Raw genomic sequence first — 10,278 nt, forward strand, 5'->3', positions numbered from 1 at the left:
TCCATGTATGCCTGCACACCAGAGGAGGGCACCAGACCTCATTTCAGATGGTTGTGAGCCACCATATGGTTGCTGGGAATTGAACTCAGGACCTCTGGAAGAGCAACCAGTGCTCTTAACCACTGAGCCATCTCCCTAGCCCTCATAATTAAAATCTTTAAAAAAAAAAAGCAGCCCAAGTTGAAGTTTTGGGGCTTGGGACATGAGGCTCATGGCGGTGGGAGCTAGGTTGTGCCGCACCATGTAGAGTTCTCTCCCATTGCCAGCGCTGGACCCATTGCCAGTGCTAGAGGCACACACCTGCCACACCCGCCCTCAGGAAGGGCAGGAGCTCCAGCTCCTCCCATTCATCCGGGTGACATAGACTGCTTCAGAAACCAAACAAAGTAGGTTTAGGTTCTTTGGGCCCCTCCACTTGGAGGTCAGACTCAGGCATGGTGGCAAGCGTCTTTGCAGCATTTGGATTTAAGCTAACTTTCCTCCATGTTGAGGATGGAGTGTGTGCCCTTTCGCTCAGCTCGCAGGCCCCCTCCTGCAGGCAATGCACCTGCAGAAAGCAGCCCCTGAGGTGCAGGCTGAAGCCAGAGGCAGTGATCTGAGTTCGCAGCAGGGTTAACAACAGCATCTAGCAGGTGCCTGGAAGTGCTGTTGCTGCTCAGAGACAAGTTGGGGCATTGAGGTGGGCTGCAAGCCTGTGGGTAGATGACCGAGGACGTGAGGGCCCACCTACAGCCTGGGGAGGGAGGAGGAGGCAGAAAAAGGAGCCGACTGCAGGGCTGTGAGTGTTAGGTACAAAGAATAAAATAGTGACCGAGAAGGAATGTCCTCACTGAGACAGTCAGACCACACATGTTGACCTCCATTCTTCCTCACCAGCCAGATGCATAGCTACCATCCATACCTACATTCACCCACCTGCCACCACCTACTGACCCATCTCCTCCCACCTGCCCACCGTCCGTCATCCACCTGCTAATGTGTGCATGCAAGCGTCCGTCAGTCCGTGCACCATCCTATGGAGCATCTGCAGCACACACACTGTGCTAGGATTGCAGATGTATCGTGGGTGAGTCCTAGACCCATTTCTGTCCCAAACAGCCTAGTGAAGCAGACGAGGGCCCCGGGCTGATCCACATTGGAGATGTCACTGGCTCTGAACTGAGGGACTGGAGTGTTAGGGCAGGCTGTCTGGAGGAGGTGACCATTGGAGTGAGGTCCCTGAAGTGTAAGTGACCCAGGAGGAGAGTCTGAATGCCAGGTGCCCAGTTAGAAAGATGGGTGTCAGCAGCCTTAAGGTCAGCGGGAGTCAGGGTACTTGTTTCTCCCTGACAGGGTCTAGTGAGCTGTAAGAAGTCAAGGCAGTGGGTTCTAGAATGAGGAGTGTAGCCACAGGGTAGTGCACACAATCCCTGAGAAGTGAGCGGACACCTCCCTGCAGACGGGAGGCCCCTCGGGATGGTGAGGTTTGGAGCCCAGCTTGGGTCACACCTGCCCTGCCTGGAAAGAGCAGCCCCGCTGTGCCATGGCGTGGGTCATCGGGAGCCCTGCCCAGTGCACACTGCACCTCGTCCATCTGCTGGACCTTTCTGTAGGGTGAGGCCAGAGCCAGGGGGCACAAGTTGAGCAGGGGGTTGGGAGGTCAGGGGAGGCTTCGAAGATGCCCCTGCTCCAGCCCTGGTTTGCAGCCACTCCTCCCAGATAAACCACAAGAGAAGGCACGGACATGCTGTCACCAGTCACTTGGGAAATGGTCCCAGGCAGGGGAGATGCCCAGTAGTCAAGGCACTCGTGCTGTGTAAGCACAAAGACCACATGGCTGCCTTGCTGTACTTCCAGCCTGGGAGCGAATCCCAGCGCAAACAGGTCAGAGACACGAGTGAGGGTTAAGAGCACCTACTGCTCTTGCAGAGGGCCTGAGTTCAGTGCCCAGCTTCCCGGGTAATGCAATGTCTCTGGCCATGGCCACCATGGGTACTGACACAGAACCACAGAAAAACCTGGGCATGGCAGATCTCTGTGAGTTCAAGGCCAGCCTGGTCTACAGGTGAGTTCCAGGACAGCCAGGGCTACATAATGAGACCCTATCTCAAGCAAGCAAGCAAAGGAAAAACCAATTTAGAGTGCTGCTTTGGCAGAGAGCTGACTGCCTGCAGGAAACCGTAGGTTCTAGCTTCAGTCAGTGTCTGTCCTAAGCCTGTCACAAGGCAGCAGGATCAGGAGTCCAAGGTCATTCTTGGCTATAAAGTGAGTTTGAAGACCACTGGGGCTGTGTGAGATCCTATCAGAAGAGAAGAAGAAAGGAAAAGGAGGGAGGGAGGGAGGGAGGGAGGGAGGGAGGGAGGGAGGGAGGGAGGGAGGGAGGGAGGGAGGGAGGGACAAACTCACACAAAGCAGGAATCACAAGTATACACTCAGTACCTAGAGGCTCAGGCCTACTTCCTCTATCTTACCCTGCCCAGGAGCCTCAGCTGCCTACAGAGCCGCCCTCATGTGCAGCCCCCCTCCCCACAGTTGATCAGGGACCCTCCCTTGTGGTCGGACCCCCTCTTGATCCCAGGTACCCTTCTTGCAGGTGTGGGCAGGGCCTATCTCCAGTCGCTGACCTCAGGAGAGGGGGCTTGGGGTGTGTGGCCATTTGGGAGGGTGGTGCTCTACTCGGGTGACTCCCACCTGTGGTAAGCCCCACCCTCCCTGCCGGCCCAGCTCAGCCCTGGCTCCCAGGTGTCTGGGTGTCTCCTTCAGCTTCAGCTCTCCTAGGCTGGAAGGCTGGAACTCGGTGAGCTGGGGTCCCCTTAGGGCTCAGATTTCCCTTGGGAAGATGGAATATGCAGTTTGAAAAGCTCTGGGGGGTGAGGGTGCACCGTCTGGTCCGGGGGGATGCATTGTAAAGGGCGGAAAGTCTGGGGGTGCCCTGAAGACTCCCTTGGTGTGCAGGCAGTCAAGCTTGGGAACTGCCCCTGGGCAGAGTGGGAAGAGCCGGGGCTAAGCAAAGGTGTCTCAATTAGGGTGCATTGCTATGGCTGGGTAGAGGACCGGGGACCCCACCCTTCCTCTCCCACTCCAGCTTCCCAGGCTCTTTCTCCATGATAGAACTGAGAAGTGCTGGGTGTTCAAAGTCCTCCTGGTGGGCAGGGAGAGTGCAGGGCGGTGGTGGCGCTGTCCTAAATCCCAGCACTCAGGAGGCAGAGGCAGGCGGATCTCTGTGAGTTCAAGGCCAGCCTGGTCTACAAGAGTGAGTTCTGGGACAGCCAGGGCAACAGAGTGAGGTCCTATGTCGAGAGAGGGAGGTGGCAGCGGCGGTGGTGGGGTGTGTGTGTGTGTGTGCAAGGACGCTGCAGTCATAGGTGTGACATTGAAGGGGTCCTATGCTCCCCAAGTAGGGTCTTTAATGTTTTGTTTGTTGTGTGACAGGGGGGTGATGGCTGTTTGGGGATCAGTGGTTCACAGTGGATCTGGTCAGAAATCACTTGTGGGGGCCTGACAAAGGCTATGCTCCAGAGTCCCTGATGGTTTGGGGTCTCTCATTCCCTTCCCCCATCACCCGTGTTACACTGAGGCTCCGAGACCCCGCCTAGGTAGATCTGTGCTTCAGGGCTAACCCAGCCCAAGCAGACTCCAAGGAAGATGGCTGAGGGGGCAAGTGCTGGCCACCTCCTTGATGGTCTCCAAGTGCCACACGCCACCCCAGACTGGCACCTGCCATGCCCATGCCATCTCATGTGGCCCAGACTGACTGAGGGTGTGCAGTGGAGGCTCCGTGCGGCTCCGTGAGTGTTCCTGTGTGTGGCTGTGTGACCGCTTCCATGGTCAGGTGAGATCTGTGTGGTGACTGTGTGTGGTGTTTCTCATGTGTCCACGGGGACTGACTGCATTAGTGGCCGTCGATCGCAGGGCACAACCGTGTGGGGCTTTGGTGGCTGAGTGTCATAACTGCAGAGGCTGTGAGGGCCATTCATTCCTGGTCACCCACAGGACACACGTCACAGGTGTGGTGTGACCCATGGAGAAGTGTGGGAGCAGGGCTCAGAGCTGCCAGGTTCCATCCATGCCTGTCCCACCTGTGGCTCTCAGAAGCTAGAGCAGGAGGACTCTGATGGCCCCTCGCTGTGATTCTGGGACCAAGTGGGCTGTTGTGAATGTGTGAGCTTCCTGAACTCAGTGTGGAGAGTGGAGGGAGAGAGAGAGAGAGAGAGAGAGAGAGAGAGAGAGAGAGAGAGAGAGAGAGAGAGAGAGAGAGAGACCCTGGGACAGACAGACACAGAGACAGACAGAAATAGAGTCAGTAGAGACAGAGAGGTACAGAGAGAGAGGACAGAGACAGAAAGAACTGATGTGAAGTGACAGTCTATCTCACTAATGTCCTGACAGTGAGCCCCTGCTGCGTTTAGGTCTGTGTGAACACCTTCCCTCAGAGCCCTGGGCAGCTGAGTCTCCAGCTTTGACACCGCCCTGTCTCTCAGCTTCCTGTGCCTCCCACACCATCAGTGGCTTCTCTTTCTTCCCAGCACATTACAGTCCTGAAAGAGCTCCAGAGGTCGCATCAATGGTCTTTTTCCCAAACATCTCTTCCCTTGCGAGGCTAACAAAAACGCTGGAGACAAAAAGAGAGATAGAAAAAGAACAAGCTTATTGCATTTCTTTTATGCTTGCTGAGTGATTTACTTCGTGATTGGGGCCAGGACGGGGGTGGAGCTGGGAAAGAGCAGGGCAGGATAAGAGCGCTGCTGCCTGACCTGTCAGCCCGACTCCTCAAGGAGCCAAGGCAAGCAGAATGGGGGGCTCAAGGCCCCCATGGACCAGAGTGAGAGTCTGCCTCAAGGTAAAAAGTTAAAACAGGGCTAGAAGTGTGCTCAGAGCCCCCACTTAAAATTCCAGTGTGGTCAGGATGGAGCACAGTATAATATAAATGCAGCACAAATAATAAAAATCAAGAAACAGATATCAGGGTTCAAGCTGAAGATCAGAAAAGCAAAGTGGCCAGTGGGCTCTTACCCCTACCTCAGGCCGAAATGTGTGGCCCTTCCCCCACGAATGCCCAGACTGAGTCTGTCTCTGAGACCTGTCTCCTCCTGTCTCATGTTCCTTTCTAGTGCTGGGATTAAAGGTGTGCACCACTGCCCAGCCTCTACAGCTGACTAGTGTGACTGCTTTGCACTCTGATCTTCAGGCAAGCTTTATTTATTAAAACACAATATTCCACTAAAGAGCCCCGCCTAGAATCTCCCTAGTGAGGGGCTGGGGGCGTGGTCAGGTTGAAGCCCCGCCTAGAATCCCCAGTGAGGGGCTGGGGACGTGGTCATGGTGGAGTCCCACCTAGAATCCCCAGTGAGGGGCTGGGGGCGTGGTCAAGGAAGAGCCCCGCCTAGAATCCTCCAGTGAGGGGGCTGGGGGCGTGGTCAGGGCGGAGCCCCGCCTAGAATCCCCAGTGAGGGGCTGGGAGCACACTTTAGGAAACCTCCCTGCTGCCACGCCCACAGACTGCAGCTGGATCTGCTGTCTTAATAACTGAGCAGTGCCTTCCATCCAGCCCAGGCCTAGCCTCCGGCTCCTTGTTTGTTGCTTGCTCTACTGTCTTTGCAGAACTGACACTGCCAAGTATCAGGGTGGCATTGAGGACAAGCTGGCTGGAAACTGAGACTCCCCTGGCGTGCCCAGGAGTCTGGAAACACAGCCTTGTCCACAGCCCTCCCACTTTGCACATTCTGGGAACCCCAGATTCATTCCTGACCCCTACTCACCGGTTCAGGTAGGTGAAGAAAGGGCTGGCCGGATGATGTCCCGGCTTGGCTTGGAGAGTCAGACTGGCCCGGCTCCGAGACCCTGGGTAGCTAGCGGTGAACACTCATTGTTTCCTGCGCCTGGCTGGAATGTCAGCCTACTCTCTTGTTTAGTTCTTCTTGAGACAGGGTCTCATATGTGAGATCAGTTGGCCTCCTTGTAGCTGAGAATGATTCCTTTATCCTCTGCCTCCAGTAGAGGGAAGGCATGTACCCCATGCCTTGTGGGGTGCTGGGAATGGAGCCCTGGCTTCCTGTGTGCAAGATGAGCACTGAATGCACTGAGCCCCAGGGTCTTACACAGCCCTAGCAGGCCTCAAACTCACGATCCCCCTGCCTCAGTCTCTGAGCCCCTTCTGCTTCCCAGAAAGTGTCCACTGCAGGCTCAGACATCAATCTGACCCCTTGTGACTATGGTCCAGTTAGCTATTGTGGGAATCTTAGAGGAATCGTCTGGAAGCTTTTTGTGGCCATTCTTGGCCTGTGGGAGATTTCTCCAACTGCTGATGTGTGGGCCTGTGTGTCTGGGGTGTTCCACATCTCCCTGAGCTGCTGACCAGGGCTTCCCTCTTCACTACTTTTTTCCCCGAGACAGGGGTTCTCTGGTTTACTCTGTGTAACAGTCCTAGCTGTCCTGGAACTAGCTCTTGTAGACCAGGCTGGTCTCGGACTCACAGAGATCCGCCTGCCTCTGCCTCCCGAGTGCTGGGATTAAAGGCGTGCGCCACCACCGCCCGGCTCTTGTCACATCTCACTGCCCACTCCATCTTTTATTTCCCGCCCCACACGTAATCTTCGAAAAGCAGTGAGAGTAAAAACCCATTCTAGAGCACATCTTTGTAGCCTGAGATTCTTGCAGCACCGATTATCTCGTAACCTTCTCTGAAGCTAAAACACTAGCTTAGCAGAGGCGACCTGTCCCCATGCATCCAGAGGGGTGGAAGTGGTGATCTGTTTGCTGCCCTCAGCTCTGCCAATATATTTATTTATTTTACTTGTACACACGTGCCTGTAAGCGTGCCACGGTGCACGTGTGCAGGTACTTGACTCTCCCCTGGGGGTGGACTTCAGGAATCACAAATTCCAGGCCTCTGACCTAGAGTCTGTCAAAAACAAAATACAAAACAAAACAAAAACCAATCAACAACCAAAAGCACTCTGCCAGGAACCAGGCTCTCCCACTCCACTTCCCATGGGGCAGGGACACTCCTTCTCAGAGCCTCAAGAAGTCCCCAGATCCCATCCATCAAAGCAGGTAGGGGACTCACACCTCTTGACTTAAAATCCCTTCCTCCAATGCTGGTCACCCTCCTGCCTTGCTCTAAGGACATCATGGTGAAAGTAGATCCCTAATAACCCAGGGTGGTTCCCAGCTAAGTTACTAACCCAGAACTATGGGCAGAGATGTTTTTCCCCACATGAGGTGATATAGTCACAGACTCTGGGGACTGGGGCACAGCCAGTGCGGACATCTTCAGAGGACACAGCCCCCGAAACCCCTAAAAATGCCATTCAAGGGCCCACATGGGCAGGGTTTGCCAGGAGCTTCTGGCTTCTCCTATCATCTCTGGTTCAAGCAGAGGTGAGGCTAGCTGGATTTTTGCTCCCTCTGTGCCAAGTCTCGCGGCTTCTGGGAGGCCATTTCCATGCCCTCCGAAAGGCCCTGGCTGGATTTGGCCAGAGCAGTCACACGCTGTTTTGTCTGTTGGAGCCTCACAGAAAATGTGAGGCCTGGAGCAGCTCTGGTGCGAGCCGTGCCCGCGCGCTGCTCTGGGCCTTCCGTAGCCATCGATACCCACTCCTGGCACCACATGGGTGGAAACAAGCCAGGCGTGCCCACAGTGGGGTGGCTGTTGGCTGCACGGTCCTGGGCCTCATATCACCTTCTGCTGCTCCATCTCTTCAGAGTGCAGTCTCTGGTGCCTGTGAGTCTGCACCTTGTCCTTTTTTTTTTTTTTTTTTTTTTTTGCTTTTTTGCTTTTTAAAAATCGTTTTGCATTTTGAGATGAGGGTCTCTCTCATGTAACCAAAGCTACCTCTAAACTTGCTTTGTGGCTGAGGCTGTCCTAGAACTCCCAATCCTCTTGCCTCCATCTCCCGAGTGCCGGGATTGAGTATGTGTGCCGCCACGGCTGGCTTTTACATTTTTATTTTGTTTTGATTCTATGTTTGTTTATCCATGTGTGTTAGTGTGGGAGTGTGCCACCGAGGCCATGTGTTTATCCATGTGTATTTGTGTGGGAGAGTGCCACTGAGGCCGTGTGTTTATCCGTGTGTGTGTGTGTGTGTTTGTGTGTGTGTGTGAGCGTGCCACTGAGGCCGTATGTTTATCTGTGTGTGTGTGTTAGTGTGTCACTGAGGCCATGTGGTCAAAGGAAAATGCACAGCAGTGGCCCCCACTGTGGGCTCCAGGATGGAACGCGCCAGTCTTGACGTCAAGTCCCTCACCCACCAAGCCACCCTACCAGCTGTACTCGTTTGTAATCTTATATTTTGCCAGGCAATGGTAGCGCAGCCTTTAATCCCGGCACTCGGGAGGCAGAGGCAGGCAGATCTGAGAGTTCAAGGCCAGCCTGGTCTAAAGAGTGAGTTCCAGCACAGCCAGGGCTACACAGAGAAACCCTGTCTTGAAAAACAAAACAAACAAAAAAATTAAGTTTTATTTATTTATTCCCCTCATTCTTAGTGACAATGCCTCACTTGGTGGCCCATGCTCGGAACTAGCCTGGAACTCGCTCTGTACCCAAGGATGACTTTGGATTCCTTGTTGGTGATCCCTTCATCCAAGTACAGGGGTTATAGACGTGTGTCACCATGGCTGGGTAGTGTTGTTTGAAAGGGGTGTCTCATGTTAGCCTTGATCTTGCTATGTAGCCCAGGCTAGCCTTGAATTTACAGCAATCCCCCTGCCTCAGCTTCCTGAGTGATAGGATGACAGATGTGTGCCATGTCACCTGTCTTTGTGGAGCCTGGTAGCCTGGTCTCCCCGGCCCAGGTTTCCCAAGGTTCACAGTTTGATCTGCCCCTTTCTGGGCCGTGTGTTTTGCAGTCAGGGTGGCCTCGCGGTAATTACCACGAAGACAGAGTGCTCAATGGCACCTCTGTACTCAGTGCTCAATGGCAGCAAGTCCTCTGTGAGCAGGGCCACTGTTGGCAGGACGGTGTGGAGGCTGTAGGGACGCGACAGGTGAGCACAGCATGTGGGTGTGTCCTTGTGTGCGCGTGTGTGCGTGCATGTGTGACTGTGTTGGTGTATGCATGTGTATGCGTGCTTACAAGCATGCGTGCCTATGTTTGTGTATGTATGTGTGTGCATGTGTACATGTGTGTTTGTGCGTGTGCAGGTGTGTGTGTGCGTGAACATGTGTGACTGTGTTGGTGTATCCATGTGTATGTGTGCTTGCAAGCATGCATGCCTATGTTTGTGTATGTATGTGCATGAATGTGTACATGTGTGTTTGTGCATGTGCAAGTGTGTGTGTGTGTGCAGGTGCATGCATGAATGCATGGGTGTTAGGATCATCGACGCTTTCTCCAGTAATCCAAGGCCGCAGCACCGCTGCTCAGGGCTTCTCTGTAGCTTTTGTTACTCTCCACTTTATCCAGAGATTCACAGAGATAGTGTTTTCTCCTCCATAAGTAGTGTGGTTTAAATGTGAAGATATAAGTATTGCCACAGCCAGGCTGCTGCCCTGTGCCCTCTGCCAGGCATCAGAGACAGGGTTCCTTCAGGATGGGCTTCAGCCTGGAGATGGCAGGATCAGAGGGGGCGCTCCTGTCTTTCCAGTGCTCTGGAGGTAGAATCAGGACGATCAAGACCCTAAAGGGAGCCTGCACTTGCTGTGGGACAAGGGTCTTGTACCCTGTAAAGGTTTGTCGGTTGTACTGGTTTAATAAAATGCTGATTGGCCAGTAGCCAGGCATGAAGTACAGGTGGGGTGACCAGAACAGGAGAATTCTGGCAAGAGGAAAGGTTCAGTCTGCAGTTATCACCCAGACACAGAGGAAGCAAGATGAGAATGCCTCACTGATAGCCAAGCCACGTGGGTAACACAGACGTGACTAATGCGTTAATGTAGGATGTAAGAGTTAATAAGAAGCCTGAGCTAAAAGGTCAACCAGTTTATGATTAATGTAGACCTCTGTGTGTTTCTATGACTGAACAGCTGCAGGACCAAGTGGGACAGAAACTTCTGTCAACATGTGATGGATGAGACCCTGTCTCGAAATGAAATGATTAATTCTCTTCTTTTCTTTTGTGGTCGAATCTCCCAGTAGAATCCTTGCTAGCCTGGAGCTCACAGAGGTCCGCCTGCCTCTACCTCTGAGTGCTGGGGTTAAAGGTGTGCCCCACCACACCCAACAAATGCAATAAAAATTTGTGCTGAGGGGAGGGGATTGTGAGTTTGAGGCCAGCATGAGCTACGTGAAAGAGAGGCACCCAGAAAGAGAAAACAGGACAATTCCTCGAGTGCGTGTGCATTTTTCCAGAAGACTGGGG

The sequence above is a fragment of the Chionomys nivalis genome, chromosome 6, assembly GCF_950005125.1.
Source record: "Chionomys nivalis chromosome 6, mChiNiv1.1, whole genome shotgun sequence".
Classification (NCBI taxonomy): Eukaryota; Metazoa; Chordata; class Mammalia; order Rodentia; family Cricetidae; genus Chionomys; species Chionomys nivalis.